This window comes from Oenanthe melanoleuca, chromosome 7, assembly GCF_029582105.1.
Source record: "Oenanthe melanoleuca isolate GR-GAL-2019-014 chromosome 7, OMel1.0, whole genome shotgun sequence".
NCBI classification, from domain to species: domain Eukaryota; kingdom Metazoa; phylum Chordata; class Aves; order Passeriformes; family Muscicapidae; genus Oenanthe; species Oenanthe melanoleuca.
Window position 1 is genome coordinate 15,774,387 of NC_079341.1, and position 24,477 is coordinate 15,798,863.

The following is a 24,477-nucleotide window of genomic DNA, read 5'->3' on the forward strand; positions in this document are numbered from 1 at the left end:
ACAAAAAAAAGCCACCCACCTTGCTGTCAGGGTCAGGAAGTATAATCGCCTCCTTTTGACGCAAGAATGAGTTTAACAGAATATGTTAAATGAAGAATTATTTAAAACAAAAGGAAATTGCCTTAAAAACAGCTGCAGTATCTCAGACTATAGCACTGCAGCAGTGCAGAAAAACAGACCATTGTGGAGGGAAGGCACATGCACAAACAAGAGCACTCCCACAACCCTGTGCTGGCTAAGACAAAAGCAAAAAACAATAATTTCACAGAGTGCTCTTAAATATCTCACTTGTATTTGATCTCACCAGCTTGTTCTGCTTTTGATTTTTTTTTTAATGTTTGTTTATTTTGGTCTTTCTTTTTTTCTGTGTATTTATTTGTTGGCTGCACGACTAAATCCTGACGCCCAAAGCCACTGTTTGCTGCACAATGGCACGATGACATTGGGTGTTTTCCAGTAAATTGTGTTTCGCTGAGTGCCGCAAGCAGTGCAAACACCAGAGCGAGCGCGTCAGGGTTAGATGCACACCTAGGAAGAATTTTTAAAAAGAGCTTTTTGTACCAGAATAAATCCATTTTTATTGAAAGCACCGGGAGTCACCTGACCGAGCCCGGAGCCTCCAGGATAACACAGCACCAGCCTGCAATGGGAAAGAAATTAAGCAGGGCTGCCTCCGCCTCGCACACGCCTTTTAGCCTGTCGACGCGTTGCCTGTCCGTATCCCTCACAGCGCATCTGTAGAGCCATTAAATTGGATAATCCCTCTGGCCTTTGATACATTTCTGGACATGATTATTTCATTACTCGCAGTATATCAGTAGGATCATAATAAAAAGGACTTCTGACAACCTGCCAAGAGTTTTGTGGCCTTGTAAACACAAAAGTGCTCTAATAAAATTTTATTAAGTGTTAAAAAGTCATAAAAAGTGAAATAACATAAACTACAAAATTTACTGTCCTCAGCAAATGCTGAAAATATCGTCCATAGTAAAATTAAATTAGCATGTAATAGCGCGGCAGCGTGGAGTGGGCTTGAAAGAGGATCCGGGAGGGGAAAAAAAAAAAGGAGGGGTGGGGGGCGGAAAAGCAAAAAAAGAAGGATTGCACTTGAACGGAATATGGGTCACGGGGGGTTCGTTTACGGCGATCCCCGCGTGTTCCCGGCGGGCCGCGGCACGGGGCGGGCGCGGGCGCGCCGCCAGGCGGCGCTGTGGGAGCGGGAATGTGGCGGCTCCGCGCCGCGACCCCCGCGGGCCGCCCGCAGCGCCCCCCGCCCCAGAAATGAGCCATTTACGGGGATTTTGGCGTCTTCTTGCAAATCAAAAAAAAAAAAAAAAAAAAAAAAAATGGTGCGAGGAAAACAATACGGATATATCTGGGCTGGAAGGCTCCCGGCGGGGCAGGCAGCGCGGAGCGGGCTCACGTCGGCTTCGGGCCGGCTCCCCGCGCCCGGGACAGGCGTCCCGTGGCGGGCCGGGCGAGGCGGCGGAGAGTGCGGTGCTCGCCCTCTGCGGCCCGGGCCGAGCAGCAGCCAGGTAAGCGCAGCCTGTGCTCGCCGCCGGCGCTGCTCGGGGGACGGGGACCGGGGGAGCATCGCCGCACACGGCCGCGGCGGGGCGGGGGACACGGCGGGACAGGACGGGACGGGACGGGACGGGACAGGACGGGACAGGACAGGACAGGACAGGACAGGACAGGCTGCCGCCGCTGGCCGCGCTCCCCCGTGCCGTGCCCGCCGTCCTTGCCCGTGGGAAGGGGCTCCGCTCGTGTCCCGCCGCTTCGGGCCCCGGCAGCCCCCATGGCTCGGGTGCTGGGGGTGCATTGAGGAGGCAGGCGAGGGGCCGTGCCAGGTTCCCCGGGCATCGCTTCCCCCGCGGGGTGTCCGTCCCTTGATGCTCCGTCGGGATTTGCCTGTGGCCGGCCGGGAAGGAAGGGACCACGCTGCCGTCACATGGAGCTGCTTGCCAGAGCCGCCCGAAACTTAACGCGGGAGGGGAAGAGAGGGAGGGGGCAGAGAGGGAGGGGAGTAATAGTAATAAAACAAGGAAATTGTGGGTAGAAAATATTTTAAGTTTCGTTTTATTCAGATGAAGAGCATAGCTGCTTCTCATGTGGCAAGGCTGATGTTCAAGGCCACTGTAGGGAAAACAGTGACTCGCTGCCTAAGCCTGGCTTGTCTTTGAGCCTGAGCCGGTGCCCGCTGAAGTGCAGCCGGAGCAGCCCCGCAGGGAGCGGACAGTGACGCATCCATAAGGGAAAGCTGGCTGAAAAGCAGACGGTGTATGAGCAGGAACAACGAGCCTCCTTCTCACTAAGAGGAAAAAAAATAACCATGAAGTTAATTTTAGTAGAAATTCTAACAACTCTGTGCACTTCAGTCGCTTTGCGTCTCCACACCGTATATTAAGGCATGGTTACAAAGAGAAGCAGAAACAGTACTGTTCTTCATTTTGAGACGTCTGAATGAATGGGAAAGTTGTAGGTATAGCATAGAGCGTGCTTGCTTTAGTTCGGCTGTCTTGAATTAAGTCTGGTTTCTAAAAATAGGTATTTCTGTTTGGACATAATTGGCTCCCTGCATGTGCAGACCATACAGCCTTAAAATGTGTATTTATCTCACTGATTCAAAACTTGTAATGTTTTGTATACCCTTATGTTCATCACCTCTGTTTAAGACAATGAGGATATTACTTGGTAGTAGTTCATATGTACATTTAGTGACAAATTCCAGAAATAATTACATTTGGAAAAGGAGCAAAAGCCTTCCTTTTCTTCCATTTCAGATTTTTATAGAAATCTTGCATAATTTTGCAGTAATAACTGCAGTAGGTAGTGCTCACAGAAAGTTGTACTTTTAAAGCAGAAGAAAATGACCACATCAAGTTGTCTATTGCATTTTTAAAAAATCTTGAGCTCTACACCATCTATGGAAACATACGTTTTTAATGAAAGTTAAATAATTATTTTCATTTCTCTCTAATTAAATTTTAAGTCTTCTCTCACCAAATATAATGTAAAGGCTGCAAAAATGCAAACAGAAAGGGTAGCAGCACTGTGATCAAAGCTTTGAACTTAGATGAATTAAAAAGTCAGCAAAGCACAGAATTCCACAATACATGTGGCTAAGGTGTGTGCATGCCTACATAACTTTGAAGAGTTTTTAAGTGAAATGAAGCGGTTTGGAGTTAGTTTGCTTTACTGAAAGACTTTTCAGGATCAATACTAATATTTGTTGGATTTTGGAAACATTCCTGGGATTTCCTCTTTAGGCTATGGTGTGCAGACCACTTTTATTTTTAAATATGGTCTTGAAAACATAACTCTGTCATCTGGTTGATCAGCTGTTTGCTATTTTGTGCTGCTTTCTGCCTGAGCAAGTACTTGCACAATATCAGAACATGAAAATCCTGTTTGTTCCCTGGGGTTTACGCACGGGAATCAGGGCACACGCTTATGTGTGCAGCATCCGGGTTTCATGGTAAGAGAAACTTTTTTCCTAAATTTAGCATTTTAATTTGTGATGGGTGGTTTTGGAATTTTTGTATCAGCTTAGTGTGATGTAGAATTCAAAAGATAAAGATACACCAGGCAATTGTGGCTTATGTTTAATGGACATAATAAAGGTTGTTCAATGGGGAAATGTCTGAGGTGCATTAGGCAAGGCTGGAACTCCTGTTTTTTACATCCAGCTTCATCCCCTCTCCTCTCAGTACCCAACATTGCCTTGCAACTCCAGCTGTGACAAGCACACTGGAGCTCAGCCTGGGGAGCTCTGCAGTCTGCCTGTCAGAAGGGCTTCAGAAGGTGAGGAAGGAAAGCCCAGCTACAGCAGTGTGTGATACTTGCAGTAGGCAGGATGGATATTATCTGGGCTCCACGACTGGGGCTGCACATGTGGCACTTTTTTGGCAAGGTTTCTTTAAATGCTTGCACAATTTAAAGGCACGCACCATCCAGCAGAGGCCTACCTTGCAATACATTAACCAGATCTTTCTAGGTTGATTAATAGCTTCAGTCTTTTGTTGATGGATTTTTATTTTTACTTTTTTTTTTTTTTTTTTTTTTTTTTTTTTTTTTTTTTTTTTTTTTTTTTTTTTTTTTCTGCAATACAGCTGGACCCTATGCTACAGAAAGAGATAATGGATAAAATCTTGGCTCTCCTGAAGCCTGTCACAAAACTCACTGACTTCTTTGGAGCCACGTTTTCATCAACTGCCTCATAATACTTTGTATCAGCCATATGGAGCAGATTTAAAATTGGCTTTAGAAGAAATAGAAATTAGCTCCTCTGCAAATGATTTGCATGGGTTATCTGGGGGGCTTTTCTCCAGGTAATATAAGTGGCAACACAAAGTGTAAACTGCCAAAAAGACAAATAGGTATATAATATTTTGATTTCCTGTAACTACAACATAACTCAACTAAAATATTATCTTAAAATCAACAAGGTTGGATTCCTCTATGTAAGACCACCAGGTCTGATGTAGATGATGCAGGGGCATGGGAAGACATTCAAAGGCACAACTGGCTATTTACAGTTCCTGACACGTTTTAGGAGATGTGAAACTGTGTGTCAATGACGCTGTAACACGAGAGGCAGTGAGTTAAGCAGCAGAGGCAGTATTAATTCACAGCCCTCGCTTTTGTACATTTAGTGTTATTGAATTGTGCTTCCCCTTGATATTTTAAACAGATGCATCATAATGGAGTTCTCAAAATCTGATTTAAACCATAACACCAGGAAGTACAATTTTGCTAAAAGGGGAGGGAGGGAAAAAGAAAATGCTGGACTCCCAGCCACTGCCACAGTCGTCTTTTCACAGACGGTTTTTTCTGATCCATTAGCCTGCCAGACAAGGATGGCACCTATCCAGTGTAAATATTACATTTTCAACATTTGGATGGCATTTTGAGCAATATTTCTTATCCCCCGAGAGTGTACATTTTATAAATACAATTTTATCTGCAATTCAGAGCTAGGTTGTGGTAGGATATGACTTTATAATGCAAAAGATATTTAAAGAACGTTGTGTATGGACTCACTTACTGAAGAATAGAACTTCTTCCTTTCAGTCATTTTAATTTACAGTGAAAATTACTTAAGCACAGCATCAAACACTTTTTTTTTTTTTTTTCCTGGAATAGGGAGGATCCAGACATGATTTTGGAGGAATAACTCCATGTGTAGACAAGATCTGTTGCTACTGTTCAGCATAATCTGCACTGTGCATATCTTGAAGTGGAAAGCCACACTAGGATTTTTGGGACTAATATCCTAATTGAACTAAACTCTTCACTGTGTATATTCCAGTAATATCCCACTAAGAGTGCCAGATGCTGACAGAACTCCGCGTTGGAAATAATTAAGAAAGTGAGCCAGTCCTCATCCATTGCAAGCAGTGAATCTTCTTAGAGTGAGAACTTGTTCTGACATTCCTGTTCTGTTTTAAATCCTCTTGTCAAAGGGAAAATCAGCCATATTTGGATGGAGCCCCCAAACGGTTTCTTTGTGTTTGTTATTCTAAGTAAAAACAACATAGCTGGTTTGGATAGTCTTGTGTAGGGAAGGAGGAACCACACCCAGACACAGCAGTTCTATCACATGCTTAGGCTGAAATATACGCCCTGAAATTTGTGTTTGCAATGAAAAAGCCTGACCCATCTTTGACTGCAGAAATATTGCTTAAAACTGTTTTAATATATACCAGATACAGTCCATTAAACTGGAATAAATATAAACCTGATAATACTAGTTTCACATTTTCCTGGTTGTAGGTATTTTCCCATACTCATTATCTGCTGGTTTCAAAGATTGTCCTTACTTCCTGACTTGGAAGTACAGAGCAACGCATTTGCCTCCTGACTAGTCTTCTGTCTTCCCGTCAGTTTGTGGCTCATGACCCTTTGTGTCTTTGGCCATGTATTTACCCACTTTCAATAAAATCTTATCAATTGCTGGGTGATTCTCATTTGCCAGTTCCTGCCTGCAGATACCCAACATGGAGGAGCACAGTGGAGGGCAAGTCCTGGAGCTGAGTAAAGAGGAAGCCCCACACCCACCTGGCTACAACAGCAAACTGAAAAAGAAATTACAGATTTTCATAATGAAAAGCTGGGCAGGGAAATGCATGGCTTTCAGGCTGGTAGAAGTGCTTTACTGTGGCCCTGAAGGAGAGACACATCAGTGTGACTGGCTGGCTCAGGGCTTGTAACCAGAGCTGGGGAATCCCTGCTGGGGCGGCCATAGCATTCCAAGAACCCATGGAAATCCCCGTGGTGCCCCAATGCAGGCAGCCAGGGCACAGTTCTCTCTGGCAGAGAATTGGGTCTTACATTTCCAGCCTTTGTTGCTGCAAAAATAACCTTGGAAATAAGAAGCCTGAGTAAACCAAGGAGCTGGCAGGAAGCTTGGAATAATAGTTCCGAGAAGCGTGAATTGTGCCCATCATATGTGATACCTTAGAGGCCTGATAACAATGCATTCAGTGTCAGACAATATTAACTATTAATGGCAAGCCCAATGGCAACACAAATAACTGGCTAACCTGCTCATGCCACCAGAGCAGTCCCTCCCTATGCAGAGGAAATGCAAACTTATCAAGGCTTGAGCATGCACAGGAAAATGGAATGTCCCAATTCAGTACCAGGACATCTCATTCTTGTCACTCTGCTGCCTTCCAGCATTGTGTATTTTACTGAATCAGCATGTACATTGTGTGTCCTGGGAGGGAGGTGAGATGGGGAATAGCAGAAGGATCTGGCTTATGACCCGTATCAGTAGCTGGACACGATGATCTTGATGGGTCTCTTCAACTCAAGATACCCTCTGATTCTGTGAAAGCAATACAGGATGATGTGGAATGCTGTAAGAAGGATATATTAAAGTTTTGATGATTAGCAAGAGCAACAAAACAACCAAATAAATTACTGAGTGACAGACACCTGCTTTGGCCTTATACTAGTGTGAGTGATGCTAAGATCAGTAGTCCTATTTTTGCCTGGGAAGGGAGTTTTTTTATAAAACTACTTCGTTTTTTATTAAACTGTACAGCCAGTTACATCAGGGTACCTGAGAGTCTAATACAGAAATGAAACGAAAGTCATGATGTCATAGGCGTTCTCGACAGTAAAGTCTCCTCTTCTTGTGTCACTGTTTCTGTAGCACACCAGCCAAATGGCTCCTCCTGAAATGCTTTTGGTCCCTGGGACCAAAGGCTTGGATGGATTCAGTCACACTGCCTGGAGCCCCTCTACCACCCTGAAGTTCTGCCTTGCTTAGGGCTCTTCATAGCACCCAAAGGCACACATCCACCCATTCCTCATGGTTTACACATTCAGTCCATTAAGCAGTAAAGCATCCTGGTCAGCTCCAGGTTCCCATGGTTTAGCTGTGAGCAGGGTCAGCAGAATTTTTAAATTAAATTGGAAGGCACATAGCTTCTGGTATAGATCAGTATATACTTACTTCTGGTATATACTTACACCAAAACTTAAAGTGAGTAAATTATCATCCATTCCCTACTTACTGTTGTTTAGAATGTGCTGCATCTGAGAGCCAGAGCCATCAGAGTAAGGAAGAGCAGCTGTAGTATCTCTAATGACATCCAGTGCTAGCAAGTTCTTTGAAGTCGCATTGCTGCTATTTCTTCTCTATGATTTCCAAATGCAGAGGTGGGGGAAAAAGAATATAAATGTTAAAAGCATCAGTCAGTCTGCTTATTTGGACAATAGTTGTCTGTATCACTTATTCTTATGGTGATCTGAAGAGAGGAAGAGAGATTTTTTTTTATGGTTATAAAACATGCAGTATTTACTTCTGAGATTAAAAAAAAAAAAAAAAAAACAACAAACCCTGCATAGTATTTGTTAAAGGCCAACATACTTAGGCATTTCCAGAAGGGCATTTTTACCTTGTTATGCAAAATTGCTGATGATGTGCCTAATTACTGGGTAGATGACTGGGCATTTCTGAAGTGCCACCACCATTTTCCAGCATCATCCATTCACCAGTGACACTGTCACTTTAAAATCTATCAGAAGTTTGCTAATTTTACTTTATTCCCGTTCCTATCTGATGGCTGTTTTTCCAATACAAAAGAGGGCCAGAAAGAGTACGGACTGAGCCTTGACAAGCTCACTCCACCTTGCCAGTACACCAGGGCTGCAAGTTGCCATGTCCCTCTTAGGAGGCCAGTGCAGTCCTTAGTGCTCTGCTTGCCCAGTTTTGCCAGCCAGTGTAAGCAAATACCAGTCTGGATGACTTCTGGGTTTCTCAGCTCTGGGGTGTGATGTGTGGGGGAGGACTGAACCCCAGGGCTGGCAGACTCCCTTCTGAGCTGTAAGCTCTGACTTAATGCACACAAGCTCCTCCTGGAGTAATGGCAACAGTGCTAACACAAGATACCTTACAACTGCTGCGGGCTGGGAGCACCTAACGCTGCCCTTGCTCTCTGGTAGAGTGTATCTGCACCTTGTAACAATCATAACATCCACTCCACAGTAGATGTGTTTCATTGGGCATTGTAGATCATTACTTACTCCATGGGAAATAGTAAGACTGTATGCCAAAGGCCAGATTCTGCTTTCTTGACTTAAATAAACAGGTTCCTCAGGTGGCTGCAGTAGGAAAGTTTCTTTTCAGCATGAGCAGAGCCAGCACAAACCCTGGTGTTGCACTTAGTTCTGCAAGCCCAGGAACACAATGTGGCTACACATGGCTACTGGCTCCCATCAGAGGGCTTGGTAGACACCAGCACACACACCTTAGCTTGTGTTGTAGCTCAATAGTAAGATTGACATACTAGTTCACTGTTTTTATTATTTTATTTTACTGTTTCAAGGCACTGAAAGGACTTTAAGGATTTTTTTTTCTGGTACTCTGCCACATTTCCCATTGTTTGTATGTGCAAGTACCAGTTTATAACATTTGGTATCAGGAAATAAATTGGAAATCAAGGACATATCTGCAAGACCCTATACAGCATGGTAGTTGAAAAATAAATAGAAATCTCAGCTGTTACTCTGCCAATGACCCAGAGAAAAGAAAGAATATAGAAAGAAATCTGCTGACATTTAAATGCCCATTATAGAATATTATATATATATATAGAATATATATAGAATTATATATATTATATATAGAATTATAGAATATTAAAATACAAAGCTGCTTATGAGCATTTTGTAATAAAATATTGTCCCAATAACAGATTTTATTTCAATTTTGTGCTTATATGTAATTTCAATATATCCAAACTATTTTTGTATATTGTTAAATGCATTTCCTCTTTTTATTAGGTACAAAAAAATTAAAGGTTTCTTAAATATAATTGCCTGGAAAAGGGAGTTTTTGGTACACTTTTATGTAAGTCCTATGATTGACGTCTCTAGCATGTTGAAATAAATACACAAGTAAAGTTAATCACCACATGGTTTAAGAGAAGGAATTGCCCTAACTTTTATGTATGACTATGTTACAATGTTTAGATAAATTGCCTGATGTAGGTCATTAAAGAGGGACCAATTCATTTTTTTCTGTCTTAAAAAGGGCTCGGAAAAACATGATTTCTCATCAAACATCCACTGAAAAGACAACTCACTGTAATACACTGAGATAAAAAATGGGTTCAGGAGGGGAACATGCTTCTTTATCTGATGGGTCCATTATCCCAGTTGTCCTTGACAGCCAATGAAGAGTCACATAAAGTTTACATTAATTGATTTTGTTGTTAATCTGCTTGAAATTGTGTAAGTCAAAAGGCAAAAAACCTGAAAAACATGCAATCAGCCACTTTATATCATGTTTAGCTGTAAAAATTGCTGTTCTTCCAGAGATCCGATCACCAGCAAGCTGCAGAACGCTTTGCAATTTTTACACACACTTTTCTTTCATCTAAAGCCACAGACTGTCTTTATTTTACATTGCCACCTGTAACATTTATATTTTACCACTGTGGGCTGCAATGTTACCTTACAATGGTGCTGAGCCCACCTACCTCTAACATCTCTTTCATGAGGTATTTTCTCCCACAGTGTTGGAGGTGGCCTATAACAAAAAAATGATTTCTCAGTACTGGAAGATTACAACACGAGATTTCAGTGCAAAACTACACAAAAAAGACCTTACAATTGACACATGTTTCTGTACATTTCATCTGCAAAGATGGAAAAACTACAGTGTAAAAGAGAAGACCTCATTAACTTCCTTAACTTCTTTTCTGATGGTTGGTGTTAGAAGTGCTATGATAACTAAGTTCTACCTGTTAACCACTTTAACCTTCCTCCTCTCCACACATTGCTGTCAATAACACATCCAAATAGCCAGCAAAGTAGGATGTTTGGTGTGTTCTGAAACTAAATACTACCTGTTTAAAAAATATTTCAGATATGGCATTACTAACCAGAGGTGGGCAAAATGCTCTGCTCAGATAATTTATCAAAATGTTACATAAACAATATCTTTTAAATTCCCCAAATGTAATAAAACCTTTTTTGTCTTTAGATTCAATACTAAAAGATCAATCAAGACACTTCTAATTGTGCAACATTTTTTAATTCCCAGTACTAAGTTTACAGTGGGTAGGTAGAGTCAAATTTGCTTGTGCTAATTGTCAACAATTGAGGTGATGATTATTTCATCAAGAGCAAGCTTGGTTCCTGAGGGTTTGATTTGGAGGGAGCCCAAGTCACTCCTGTATGCTCATGAAGCTGTTCCACTGTGTTAGCCTCCTGTCAAAATGGGTTAACACAGTGTGGCCCATGGCCACCGTGCTGCAAGAGTGGCACTTCAAAATGAAAGGTCCTGACAAAAGGGGGAAGAAATCCTGTCCCAGAAAGGAGTTTTTCTGAGCTCACTCCTGGTGAGTTACCCAGCTCACCGAGGACAGACATTCACTGCATGCACACATCTGGCCCAGCCTCTCTTCGTGTATCATCATTCATCAAGCCCTGTCATGTTAGCCTTGCTGCCCACATTCCCCCAGCACACCACAGAAGACTTTCCTCTCAGCACCTTACATTTCACTGCCTCATAGGCATCCTTTGTTCACTTTAACAACAAAATGGTGCCATTCAGGAGCTGTAGCAACATGATTGGCACTTACACAGCACAGTCCTCCAGTCACTGAGAGGTCTGCAAGTGCACGGTCAGGCTGGGATTGCTGCAGTGTCATTCACTGCTCCAAAAAATGCAAACTTCATATTTTCATTATGCATTTTGTCCCTGTGATTTCAAGAATGCTATGTAAATATTCATTCTCTCCATGATTTCAAGAATGCTTTGTAAATATTCGTTCTCTCTATGTACATACTAGAGGAAGCTGGGAAGTATTAAGTCTCTGTGGAATCTGAGAGGAGAAAAACATTAAATTGTACTTGTCTCGTTGCTGCAATATAGATGCTGTGAACTCTGGTGGTCAAAAGCACTATTTCTGCTCTTTGAACATAATTTCAGATTTTTCCACTTCATAGTTGAGTCCTGACAGCAAAGTAGGCCAGTGTATTGCAACTTTATGACTTTTGAGACCAGGCTCATGCAGACATCCTGCTGCCTGTGAAATGGAAGTCTGCAGGGACAGTGCCTCCCAGGTGTGACATCCATGGAAAAAGCATGGACAGGACCATCAGGCAGTTCATGCAGTTCATAAGTTGAGCCACTCCTCAAAGGGTGATATTTTAACTTTTATTTTTATTGCATTTTTCATCTGTTGAGCCTCTGTCTGAGACCATTTTTAACAGGCTTCCATCACTTACACTTAGCTCATTATCAGTGAGGACAAGGGGAGAAGCTCCTTACCTGTGTACTTTAATACACACTCCAGTCAGTTAATGAGCAGGTGGGAGATACCTGATCTCCTGATCCCTTTTACCCCACTGTAGTTCTTGTGGTCCTGGGAGGGTTTTTTTCTTGTATTTCCATACGCATTTATCCATTTCTTCTTCTCCAACTTCCCCTCAAAGCCTGGGTTTTGTTTCTTTGCCTTATCCAGCAACCTTGTACCTGCTCCTTTCTCTGTTGTTTGTTCTATATGACTACATTAGACTGTCATTCTCCAAAAGAAAAGTATGTTGGGTTTTTTTCTTCATTTTCTCTCATCACATCCCATTTGTCTCCTCAGCCATCACAACTCTTATCTTGTCAGGCTCAAAACCTTGGCACCACCATTAGGTATTTGCTTACTGTTGCCAGTATCTATTTCACTGCTCAGTATTATAGATAACCTTCCCCTAGTACATCTGTTTTCATCTCTTTCTGTACATCTTCTCACTATTCAAACTATGGAGTGACTCAGCTCTATGAAGCCTTTTCTTGACATGGCTCTGTTTGTATTTGTTTAATGAGATTCACCTCAAACAGTCATTTAAAATTTAGGCATGTAGACAGAGCAGTAGGTCTGTCAACCTGTGAATCACTTGGATTAGTCTTTGAGTTGAACAATTAGCAATTAACTCAAAAATAATAAGCTGTTGAGGTTTACTAACAGAGAACCAGGCAGTTCTGCCAGCATTGCACTGTAGATGAACTGAGCACGGGCCTATTTGCAAACACCAAATTAACTGATGTATTTCAGAAGCAAAATGAATTGTTAAGGATCTGTGTTCTTTCCTCAATATTTGACATGCAATAATACTGTGTCACTGTGCCCTGAATATCTTGCTGCTTGCCTGGGACACGGCCCAGGAGGCACAACAGCTCTGAAATGTGGAACCTTCCGGGACATTTCATGCTTGTCAGGTTGGCAACTGATTTGTGCTGGTGATGAGACTTGTCTGAGTTGCTGGGCATTGCAGGCCTGTTTCTATTTACCTTGCCAGCCCATTTGCAGCCAGCTGTTCTCCAGCAGGAGACAATGTTAAAGCAAACACACACATGGAAGTTGTCTGTAATAATTAAGATCCCAAGGCAGCAAGTCCCTTAAACATGTGCTTAACTTTGTTTAATAACGTGGCCAGTCTAAAGCTTCTCCTGAAATGTCTTCTACACTTGTTCTATTAGAATTTCCTCAAGGTGATAAAGAGTAATTATGTTGGTTTTCCATGCATATGTCATCCAAAAATGCCCACGTGGCTTCCAAGTGGGCATTTTCCTGCAGCTGTTTCAAAGTTTCTTTCATATTTTTTATTCCTCCTCCTGTTGATTCTCTGACAGTACTTCTGCCCACCAAATTGTCCATTTGTTGATAATTTCTCACTTGTTGCATCTTTTGTTGTTTAAAAATAAAAGAAGACTCTTCATTCATGTTAAAAAAACTGTTTATATATCCTATCTCTGCACCCAAGATACCATGGCTTTTGTGGGATACCATTTTTTTGTGGGAATAAATGTGCTTAATAAATGTCTTTGAACATGATCATCTTGGTCATTACCATCAGTACTTAGGAGATGAGCTTCCCCATATTTTGTTGTAGAAGATTAAAGGTTGTTAATATGCAGAAATGGAAATAGATATCTGTAGCAACTCATAGTCTTGGAGGAAACTTAGCAATTAGACAGATAAAGCCTGATGTAATAAAAGGTCTTAAGACACATGACTTATAGTAGACATAGCCAGTCATTGGCTCAGACATTTTTCTGGGGGACAACCCTTGTCAGACTATCTTTTGCTTCTCATTTTTGCAAATTCCCACTTTGGGTCTGCCAGGTCAAGTACTTTGGTAAAATAGAGTTGCCCCTGTGGAAGAGCGGCTTTGGTGGGTTATAAGGCTGCAAGGACACAGAACAAAACTGTCAGCTCTCCCCAGAAGGGTGTCACTTGTCAGGAACACCAAAACAGAGGTTTGGTGCAGCTGGGTAAATCAGACCTGCCTGCAGCACAAGCAGTCTCACTGCAGCTCAGCTGGAGCTTTCAGCTAACACTGAACTCTGGGTAGTGTGCTTCTCTCTTAAGCAGCTGCAAGAAAAACTATCAGTAGTTTAAGAGCTGAAGATTTCTAAGAGGAAGAAATTTAAGAGTCTGGCCAGCCTTTACTGGAAAGCTTTTCTGGCCATTACTTCTGTGACTGGAAATCTATCAGAAACTTGAGGTAAAAAAGCAAATACAAACCTCATACAGGTTTTAGGTTAAAAAGCAAATACAAACCTCATGCAGGTTTCTCCACCATGGTTAATTCTTAGCCTGATATATAACATATACACAGGAAAAAACTACTTCTCAGGATCTGAGTATCAAGAACCTCCTCATTTCCAAGCTTGCCTCAGACAGCTGTGTGCAAGCCAAAACCTCTTGCTTGGTCACTGGCTCCCATGCAAATAGAGAGGAGCTTTGCTGCTCTTTCCCATCCTCACACAGTGGTCTGAGGAAATACTGGAGTGGACAGCTCAGAACCACTCTGTGTTCCTCTGGAAAAATAACCCATGACACCAACAAAAGGGTGAAAAGCTCCACCATGGTTACTGCCAAATACCATCGACCTGCTATCATCAAAAATCTACACCATTGCATGACAAGAGAGCAGTGTTTCTGTGTATGACAAAGCATAGTGGAGCCATCTGTTCGCAGTGTGTGGCCGGAGTCTTGGGCTTCAAGAGTGTCTGAAAAATTTCTAGCACATTTCTGAATGTCCCATCTCTACTGCAGATGTTTTCATCTGCACAGTAGTGTGGTGCTCTGCATCTCACATATCACAGCGTTTGCAGTTTCTTCATCTCTTTAATGGGTGGTTCCAATCATGCTGGTTATCATTTGCAACCACCGTTCTTCCCCTCGTGACTGGATGCATGAGATAGAATAATGGTGGCATTTCATCTCTGCAGAGGCTGTCAGAGGCCCTCAGCCTTCTGAAACATTGCTATCAGAAATCAAGGACATGAGTGTTTTGTTTCTTTTGAGTTCTTTTGAGCTGTGGTGCCACCATGGCAAAGGGGCACAAGAGGGTTACTGGTTTCTGTAAGATCCATTCGTGCCCTTTTGCCCTCAAGAGAGCCACACTGGGGATGGTGCACACTTCTGTAGGCCCACACTGTCCTGTTGCACAGGGCATTGATCCCTCTTCCAGTTCAAAGAGAATCTCAGAGAGGAATGTGGGGCAAATCCCCAGAACTGAGATCTGAACAGCAGCTAAGAAACTGAATTTCCATATTATTCCTCCACAAAGGATATTCAACCCAGAGGATATTCCCCCACAAAGCCACATAAAAAAATCATAAAAATTGAATTCTAGACATTAGGAACTCTTAGCCAGCACTTTTAGACACCATGGATACTTATTATCATGTCCACATTGTAGAGGTTTTGATAATCTACGATGTAGCATAGATATAGTCACAGAGACTTTACCTAGCTGCATTTATCATTCTGGAAAGATCATGTCTATTAATCACAGATAAGAGCACAGCCTATTGTGTCCCTGACAATTAGAGCTCTCTGCCAGCAGAGCAGACACAAATGCTAAGATGAACAAAATGTAAGGTCTCTTTACAGGGTTTGGGTTGTTTGGGTTTTTTCATAAAATCTTGCACATGCTATAAGTAGGTTCTTGAATTTCTGTGGTGTTCTGTAAGTGAAACTTCAGCAGGGAAAGGAGGGCTAGAGAGATCTCACAAAACACAGGTTTGAATATACAGGAGCTGACATGGCACCCCAGTATAGAGAACACACAATTCCTCACTTTTGGAGCTAAGGGGAATGACCTCACTTTTCCTTTGTGGACAGAAAAAAACAAAACAAACAAACAAACAAACAAAAAAAAAAAAAACTTTTGTCAAATGTTAGTAGAAAGGAGAAAAAGAGAAACCACAGGGGAAAAAAAAAAATCAAAAGGAACAAACAAATGGATAAACAGATGATAGATGTGATCCCTGGTTCTGCAGGTATGAACTGCTTGAGTGCATTGGCCACTTCCCAGACAGGTCTCACCTGTTTTGAGTCTATGACTCTTCTGCTAGGTTGGACCAAGTCTGCCTGTTCTCTTTTATCCATGTTTTCAACTGCAAAACACAGCTAAGAAACTTTTCTTGACAAAGGAGCCATTGAAACTTTCCCTTGAAAATGTCTCAATTTGACCAATAAGCATGAACAAATTATCTAATCACAAGTTCCCCAGTTATGGAAAACAATCTATCCATTTATGCCTGAGCAAGATCAAAACTTTCAGCATTTGGTTGTGCATTTTGCAGTTTCAATTTCACCTTCTCTAAATAAATAATAGTACAAAGTAGTTTTTTTACTAGGTTTTTTGGTCAGAACTTCTTCACGTGGCTTTGCTAGCTTCCCCAAGTATTAAGCCAGTTTTAAAAATAACAGACTTTTTCTGCAGTTCAATTTATTTATTCCTTCTGTTGGACTCTTGTACATTCTTGAGGGCAGATCTCTGATCTTCATCTGTCAAGCATCTAGTACATAAGGCTGTAAAGCACTGATGCAGGAACTTCAAGAACTGTTGTTTTTTCTGATTCCCAGTACAAGGGGTCCAGGTCACAAACGTGTTTTTCAGACATACCCTGGGTTTCCTCTCTCAGGTATGGCCTAAGGGGCTGCTGTGGTTCAAATGATAATTTATGATAGCAGCACATACATCTGCAAGAATAACATGATCATAATAATTAATATATGCTTTCAGGGTGATTCAGCAGCCACAAAGAGCACTTTAATTTGCTTCTTAATTTCCCCAAAGAAGTTATCTGCTATATGAGGAATCTAAAGCAGTGTTCTTCAAGACCTAGCAAGATATACAATCCTGCAAACAAGACAAAAATTGCTCGCATTTTTTTCCTTATAAACTGATTTTTAATTTATTTCTGTCAACATTCTGAACTCTGAGTAAGCTTGTTGCTGGAAGACCAGAGACAGAGAGCACATTTTAAGATTATTTGGGTTTTTGAGTTTTATAAGTCTGAAGAGAAATAACATTTACTCTTTGTAGCTATATATTTCCCCTATATTTATTTTCAAATCAGATGGGTTTTCTGCAGACAAAAGAACTCTCCTTTTCTTGCCCTTTTATAGAAAGATTTATTTATATTTTAATTCAGGAAGGCTGCCATTTGGAGAGAGAGGAAGGTCTTGGGAGGAGGCTGCAGCATGTGTCATTGGGGCAGCCGTGTATTTGTAGCATTTGTTCAGGAACCAGAAGTATGAGCCTTGCCTTGCTTGACAAGAGAAAAGCCATTGACACTCTGGGTCCTGCTACAAGTTCTTCTGAAAACATTTCCATTGCACACACTGCTTTCCCAGTCAAAAATTCATCCTCTGCTCCTGCACCTGCTCTCACTGCAACACAGCTTTGGAATGAATCCACAGCAAGTGCAGTGGCATGGGGTGCTGTGGCAGGAGGGACAGACATCTTCCTATTCAGCTAAAATGGTAGAAGCAGCATTATTACAGCAATGTAGGTATTATTTTTCTTCTGTAAAGATGAATATTTTGTTCTACATTTTTAATTTACCCTTGTATATCAGATTTTATCTGACCAACAAAATCCTGTCATCCTATCAACCATATCTTGACCACTCTCAATATCCCATCAGGACTCTTAAGAAGCCTCTGATATTCATGAACATTATGGGTGTTATAAGATAATGGGAATTTTTTTCATTGTTAGGTAGAAGAGGATGGGTAATTCAAAACTGTTGGGTTTGGGATCAAATTTCTCCCTTTTGACCATGCAGAAAATATAAAAGGCAAACTGACAAGCTGATGTTAGCTTAGAGATGTTATCTGAAGCTTAGAGATAATTTACAAGTGCTATTCGGGTTTTTTGGTCAGGGTTTTTTTTTTTTGGTTTGTTTGTTTGTTTGTCTGTTTGTTTTAAATTTAGATAAGTTTACCTTTAAATTCTTACATGCAACTGAACTGAACCTTAAATAAATCCAGAGCCTTGGAAATGTTCTTGGGAAGAAAAGAATTTCTCTACAACTGAGAAATGCCTTCAGAAATGTCAAGACTGAAATCTCTGAAAAGGCAAGTCAATGAAAATTTGTTGGAAGACATATATGTGGTTCACAGGTGTTTTCTCTGAATGGGAGTGTTTGGGGTATTAGTTTGGGGTGTTGGTTTGAAAACTAAGCCCAGGTCTCTGCCACTGAGATGAATTGATGTCATCTCAGCAAAGCTGAAACCCGTTTGCCTCTCATGTCTGTCAGGAGGGCTGTGCAACACTTTGTCAGTGTGGATGTCTTTAGTCATTAAGGGATTCTCATTTGCAGGACATCCTTCATTGTTTTACTCAGGTATTTAGGAACCTATGTGGCTTAAGCTGAATCACATTGTGGGGACACAAAAAGGGAAGTCAGATGTGGTTTTCAGCTAATCAAAAGGTTTTGAAATTCCTCTAGAGATAAAGTAAATCTGTGTCTGAAACAGTGTATTAACACTTTTATTAAAATTTTCTTTCACTGTATTCAGGGACATGTTCACTAGAACAGGCAGATGTTCAACTAAAAACATCTGAAAATGCAGCACTAAAATATCTAGGAACTTCATCAACAGGCAGCTCACTTCACACATGGAGTGTGTCACACATGAGGAATCAACAAATAATTTGCATCCTGAAATATGAAACTCTTATCACCCCACACATGTGCTTTTAAATTGCAGTGCTGAATAGAGATGATCCAGTATTGACCTCATACAGTCAGCACCCAAAACTAGAATCATCACTTGAACCTGGTGCCTTTGCTTGCACTTAGCCCAGAGTGACATCATTGTGGTAAATCCCTTGTCTAGGCAGAACTGAGATGCTGAGTGTAGCAGAGACATCTTCAAAAGAGGAATTTAGGAAGTCTGTTCTGCAGCCATGATGCTGACAATGTTCAGGGATGGTAAGTGCTGTAAAGACTATAGAAATCAAGGAAAGACAGTCAGCCAGAAGTAACTGATTTATGTCCAAGTTGTATCCCCTGCTGCATAGCACAGGAATAAGTTCCTGGGTAGCCAGTGATATTGGCTATATTTTTGTTGAATAGAAATGCTTTTAGAAACCCTCTGGAGTTCCACTATACTCTGCCCTATCAGTTCTTCCTCCTACTGAAACCTACTTATCTTCAGCCTTTTGTTGTTCTTCTTTGTCCTACACTTCTCCCAAATTTTACTGGGAAAAACATGGCATCTCTGTTCATGCAGCTGGAGTTTCTTCCCCTTTCTGAAAAGCAGAAGGAAAGAAAGAGCAGAGTATTAGGAAAGCCTCAGTCTTGTTTTGGTCTCAATAAGAGTTTCACATAAGTTATAACAGCAGCCCCAAGCACAGAAAGGACTATCTATGAAACTGTTTTTATAAATGACATTTTGTAAATGTTATGTAAGCTGAACTGATCCTAATACCTAAACTTTTCATTCCTTTTCATGGCGGAGGAAAGAAGATATTATAAATATGTAAAATAAGGCACTAGTACATTAACATAAATAACTAATAAATTGTAAAGCTCTGTAGAAAACAGAAAACTGCTAATGGAATAATGCACATTTGTTGATTCTTGGAGCAGACACTGGCCATACATCATGCACCAAAGCAAGTGCTAAGAGCATCAGCATGTAACAGCATTATTTAAACTTCTTTTATGGGAGAGATTAAATAGCCATTAAAGCAGCCCATACTGAGTCACTGGTTCCATTTTCTATTTTCTATTTTTTTGTTTGCATACAAGAGACTATCACAGGATTTGGAGTTTTCATTAGTACTTATATTCTTAAAGCAATTACCTTCATGGCAGCTGACCACCAAATTATCAATAAAGAAAACTGCCCTTCCAAAAGGACCAGCCCAAAGATCAGAAGCATAAGATTCAGTAATTCCATTGGGTAATCCTGCCTCACTTAATCTTGCCAGACAACCTCAGGAAAGGGTTGTCATGTGGTTGGTCATTCCATTTCTTTGCTGCTTTCATCAAGAGATACTACAATGGGACAAAGGTAGTATTGGCTCCTGGCCCACAAGAACTGACCCAAACTCACCAACCATTGCATGTAGAATACAAAATACAGTGACAAGATAAATGGTAATTACTGTTGGCCGCCTTAGTCTGGAACGGATTTGATTGAAGGAGTTAAGGACATATGTGGGGGTCCAGAGTATTCCTCTGGCTTCCTTGGAAGGTTTAAGACCCCCCTGGCGGGGTCCCCAAGGACCCTGGAATGAGACCCAGGTGTCTCAGGGGCTGGATTTGGCTCCTTGGAGCAGTTTGCCAACATTGAGAGAAGAAATGCAAGCCACAAAAGTAAATGGAGTGTAAATTGGACTGTTAGAATGTAGAATTAGCAGATTTCTAGAATGCTTGTGATAAGGGACACGTGGCCAACATGGAGAATTGGGGGTGTGGATATTCTTCCTCCTTCTTCTCCGTGTCATCCATGCTGGGTGACATGCTGGCACTTTTAGATTGGACAAGAACAGATCTGGACCATGTAACAAGATTGTATTGTATTGGGGGTCATTTGTAAATACCTAGTACGTAGTTTAGACTATAAAAGATAAGTCCTGCCTCTGCCAGGCGGATTCTGCCATGGACGTCTGGCGAGCAGACTGCTGTTCGCTGGACAAAGCATTCCTGAGATAAGCAACAATAAACAACCATGAAAACCTCTAAGAACAGCCTCCTGCAGTCTCTCATCGGCGGGCATTGGAAAGAGCTGGGTTCCAAACCACCTGCATGTCCACCAGAGGTGATCTCAGGTCTAAGGAGACACCTCAGGATGTGACAGACATAGACAAAGGAATATGAAGATCAAAGCTCCTGCAGGGGTGGTTATTTTTAAAAATATGGATTTGTATGTAAAGATCTTGATTCAAGTATTTCCCCCTGCATGTTTCTGCAGCTCATGGGGTAACTCACATTCTTAAATTAAGCTGAAATGGAAGCCAAACGTTACTACCCACATCAGCCTTCCTCCATTTAGCTTTGGGGACGCCAGGAACAAAATGTGACCAGCTCTTCTGAGGAGGAAACTATTAAATCCCATACATCCAGCAGGGCATGGGGGAAGCCAAGTGCCATAGCTGTACTCTGTATATGCTGCAGCTTTGTGAATTTGGCCCTTCCTTTTGTTTAGGAATGAAAATTCTTTAGAGCCAAGTGAAAGGGTTGAATTGCAGATTGAAAGTCCTTAGGTTGTTGAAGCTCTTTATGCCAGATAAAACAAATTATTGAGCTCGATTGAATGGAAATCTCCATAGTCTGCCATACACTGAATTTGTTTATGGTTCACTTTGCACAATTTTTTTCCCCCTTGGACAATAAATAGACTTTTAAGCTGAAAGTTAATTTTTACTTTAAAAGAGCTCTGGCTGTAAAAAATGGACAAATTAACAGCAATGAGCACTTTCACACAGGAGAAAATGATTCATTAACTGTTCTTTCACCATTGTAGAGGAGCCCATTTTTGGCTGGTCCTCAGAGAGTCCAAGGATGCTTATAATACAAGTAACGTTTAGAAAAACTTCATTGCACAGAGAAAATTCCAGACTTCAATTTTCTTCTTGAAAGAGTTCAGTACCTGCTTTATTCTGCATGTGTGTGTGTGTGTGTGTGTGTGTGTGTTTAGATACAAAATTAGGTTCTAGCAAAGGGAAAGTGCATTTATGCAAAAAGCAATTCATCAACCACTTCTGTGCTCAGAATTCACTGAGGTAATTTAGATACTTTAATGGCAAGGTAGTTTAGGTAAGGTATGCAATAAATGTTTCCCCCAACCCCTTCAAACAGTTAGAGTAATGGAAAATGTGCGCTCTAAATGAATCTTTTCAGTAAAGTAATTCTTGTTTTAATTATTTATCAGTTAGAAAACATGAAGTATAATGACATTGCAAACTTCTCTGGAATCTCTTTTCATGTTGAGGGAGCACTCTTACATTAGCTGGAGTTTATGCAGGCTGTAACTAAAAGGCTAACATAATGCAGTGTGCAGCACTAATCTGTTTCTCGTAATATTAAATGTGCAGCAGGCACCTACCACAATGAGGAGACCCTTTGGATCTATTTGCAACAATTTCACCATGGCCTTGACCTCAGTGATGTCAGGCATATATTATATCTCCACTATAATTTACTATTGACATCATGGATTAAATTTGTTGTTTCAGCTAATGCAACAGAGCAAGCAAGGTAGATTGTGAAACAAAGCTAGCTGCTGAAATACGAGGGTTGTCAAATATAAATTTACAAAAGATATTCAGACAGAGCACAGAAGACAAAAATAAATGGACAGAGAAGCTGTTTTTGACAGACTGCAAGGGCTAGAGACTTAAACTTGAGCATTGTAAATCCAAATGTCACAAAGCAGTGCTACAGAATGTGAGACATGTCTATTTCTCAGGAATATAAATGGTGATATGAAACCAAACTTTCAAGATGCTGTGCATTTTTGAAAAGTCTATCACTATCTCCTGATAAGAAACTTAGTGATCTTTTCCTCTTAAAAGAAGGAAATTCATCATTTAAATTCAGTGACCAACATAACTGTATTTGGGACAGGTAGTTTATAAAAATAGCAAAAAAAAAAGCTTGCTTTAGTTTTTGGATTTCTAGAAAAATATATTAAACTGACTGATATGTTTGTTCTGTTGGTGAAATTTAGCCAGTCATATATAATTAATTCTTATTTGGGCATTCACATAGATGGTTGTTTTCAGCTATTATGTGTCTGTGGAAGAATTGTGCTATATAAAAACAAAATCATTTTTTTATTATTTAGTTGTTTTGCTAGTCACATAACTCAGGGTGGGTTCTCTTGCCAAGGTTTTTCTGTGACTGCCTGTCCATCTGAGAAAGGACTCAATAAAGAGAGACACCCATAGAGCAAGGTGGGCACCACTGCTCATGCAGGTCTGCAGCTGAGGCTGGGGAGAGCATCCTGCAACAGCCTCAGCTTCCAAATTCTCACATCATGAAGCCAGTGACTGATGCTGGAAAAAGATGCACAGCATCTTGGCCAAAGGCTCCACCTTGGAGACTTTCAGCTCTGTGTTTGACTCAGCAACAAGCATGCTCTTATTTATTTCTTTGCAGTTGGGGGAATAAATCTAACCCGAGGAAATTAAACTTTGACTCCATGACCTAAATAAGTTGTCAGCTCAGATTTAAGAGGAACATATCATAGTCACAGGACCATCAATGAAGCAACTGTGGGTTCTACCAAAATGTAAACAGAGGGCACTGTTTTGGGTAAATGCAGAGATGGGAATGATATCTTTCTGTGTGACATCTGGAATACCTCCAAAACAGCTGAATTACGTGGAACCCTTTCCTCCAGTGCAAATCCATCCATGGCCTGAGCAATGGGGTGGCTACCTCTAGCAACTGAAGAGCAGAGGAGGTAAAATAATGCTAGCTAGCAAGAGCAGGGTTTGTTTTGAGGGGCTCGTGGTTTCTTGTTGGGTTTTTTCACTACTCAAAAGGCCTAATCTTAAATAAAAATTAGGGTGGGTTAAAGCAAAGTTTTGACAAGTGACTAAAAGCAGTGTTAAGACAAATAGCATATAGCTTTCTCCTGTTGTGCCAAAGATGCTGTGGAAGATGATCAATGTAGGCCAGACCCAGAGAGATTCCATGCTCCAAGCACTGCAAACACCTCTCTGGAGCAGCTCGAATACACTGTGCTGCAGTAGGTAAGAGCAACAGCATGCCACATGAGCTTAGCATTAATTTTGATTCATTTTGCAGGTCAAGCATGAAATGCCTCTTGTAGTGCTCTCTGGTGCTAAACGATTTACACCAGTTTAGAAATTTCCAATCTTAGCATCAATTATTTGTGACAATTTCAGATAACTATCTAAATTTGGCAATGCAATATTCATACCTAGGACTTCATTCCCTATATATTGATTTCCTCTAAGCTCTGCTTTTTTTGGGAAAATCTTTTACACTGATACACCTGGTTAGCAGATGTGGCTTGGCTGTTATATGTGATGCAATTAATCTGGAAGGCTGGCATCACAGGACTTTCTGTGATGCTGTGGCAGCATTATTGTGATTCATTAGTGTCACTTCCTCAGCAAGTTGTAATTGGCAGTGCATATTGTTTCTGTAAAAAAATCAGTCACTGTGGTGGTAGGAAAAAGAATGGCATATTTTCTTTTCTGAGGAAAACAAAGGTTATCCTTGTTTACACATCTAGAGTAAATGTAAAATGAACAAGCTCAATCCTTAATTTGCCTCTCCTACCTCTCTGCAAAGCCTAGGTGTTAGAGGATGGCGTTGAGATGCATTCACCAGACAAAAAGTGTTTCCTATTATTAATGGCTGGAGGAGCCCTCTGTGTAATCAAAGGGCACAGCTGCAGTGATATACGGCCAGTGACAAACGGAGAGATCTTTCCCTCTCACTGCTACAAGCTTGCCAGCTTGCAGCCAGAACTTCCAGCGCTGTATATCTGCAAGATGAATAGCACAAGATATGAATATACGCAGTGCTTACAGTCTTGAAAAGTATTGTTATATCCCCCACATACAATCATTCTAAATATGACTCGAGTGCATTTTTCACCATTTCAGAGCTATTCTTGCTGTTTGGAAATAGATACAGTTTCTGAGCAGAGATTTAAAACCCTC

The 24,477-nt window shown here is 41.1% G+C and overlaps 2 long non-coding RNA genes across 5 annotated transcripts in view; one reads left to right on the top strand and one right to left on the bottom strand.

The window, feature by feature from the left end:
* The first annotated feature begins 1,484 nt into the window (after positions 1–1,484).
* LOC130255866 (uncharacterized) overlaps positions 1,485–24,477 on the top strand; it is a 121,104-nt gene continuing 98,111 nt past the window's right edge. The window contains exon 1 of the long non-coding RNA XR_008841026.1: positions 1,485–1,535. This is a non-coding gene — a long non-coding RNA (uncharacterized LOC130255866). The remainder of the gene's footprint in view (positions 1,536–24,477) is intronic.
* The window catches only part of LOC130255864 (uncharacterized), a 46,206-nt gene continuing 23,778 nt past the window's right edge, over positions 2,050–24,477 (bottom strand). For 2 of the 4 annotated variants that reach the window (XR_008841022.1, XR_008841018.1), the window contains 3 exons: positions 9,996–10,045; positions 7,483–7,650; positions 2,050–2,311 (listed from right to left, as the gene is read on the bottom strand). This is a non-coding gene — a long non-coding RNA (uncharacterized LOC130255864). The remainder of the gene's footprint in view (positions 2,312–7,482; positions 7,651–9,995; positions 10,046–24,477) is intronic. The other 2 variants (XR_008841020.1, XR_008841019.1) reach the window with 1 other exon arrangement.